Source organism: Hyaena hyaena, unplaced genomic scaffold (genome assembly GCF_003009895.1).
Source record: "Hyaena hyaena isolate Hyena2069 unplaced genomic scaffold, ASM300989v1 scaffold_416, whole genome shotgun sequence".
Classification (NCBI taxonomy): Eukaryota; Metazoa; Chordata; class Mammalia; order Carnivora; family Hyaenidae; genus Hyaena; species Hyaena hyaena.
The window spans coordinates 239,920-240,860 of NW_024081049.1; positions in this window are offsets into that span (position 1 = coordinate 239,920).

Sequence of the window (941 nt, forward strand, 5' to 3'; positions counted from 1 at the left end):
GAAAACAGGATCTTAAAGAGTTTTTAACATACCTATGCAGACTATTAGCAAGTCCTGTCAGTTCTGCCTCTAAAAATATCACAGTCCACACTGCTTCTCATCACCTCCATTCCTACCATGATGGTCATTCCACCATGATCTGTAGCATCTGCCCCAGCCTCCATCCACACAATAGCCTGTGAGAGTTTTTTGTTTTTGTTTTTGTTTTTGCTATAAATATAGCTGGGGGTTTTTTACGACTGAAAAGTACACATCATTGGGTAGCAATCTTCCCTTAAATCTGAGTTTTCCATATATATTATATATCACCTACGACTAAGAAAAAGACCACATTATTTGTAAAAATTACAAAAAGTTTCTAGTTTAAAATAGAATTTCATAGCATTCTCCTTCACTCTCAAATGCCTTCTGACATAAGAGAAGGAGAGGATGAATTCTATAGAAAAGGAATAAAATAATAGCAGCTTAGAATAAGCATGGGTGCCATGTCATTCCTAGAAGTTAGAAAGTAAGTGGGACAAGATTAATAGGGAAAGAGAAACAAGGGTGTTCCTGTGATGAAATAATGCCTGATATGTAGAATTTATGTATCCATACTTCATATGATGCCAAACTTAAGAGGAGAACTTGGGTTTAGAATTATACAATGAGACTATAGAATTTTTGATCTGTTAAGACTATGATAAATGCTTGTAACTCTCTCTAATACCTTCTATAGCAGAGCTTGCACATTTGGAAAGAAAATCAGTAGAAAGTAGTCAATGTCATTGCTAAACTATTCCAGTCTTTTCATGGTAAGAGTGCTATATGTGAGGAGTATACTTCTATGATTAAATTTAATAAAATTTTATGCAAAAAAGGGACATTTTTCAAATGACACCCTTGTGCTGAGAGACAACTCTCAAGGCAACGTGGCACAGTGTCTTCAGAAATCAGAAGGG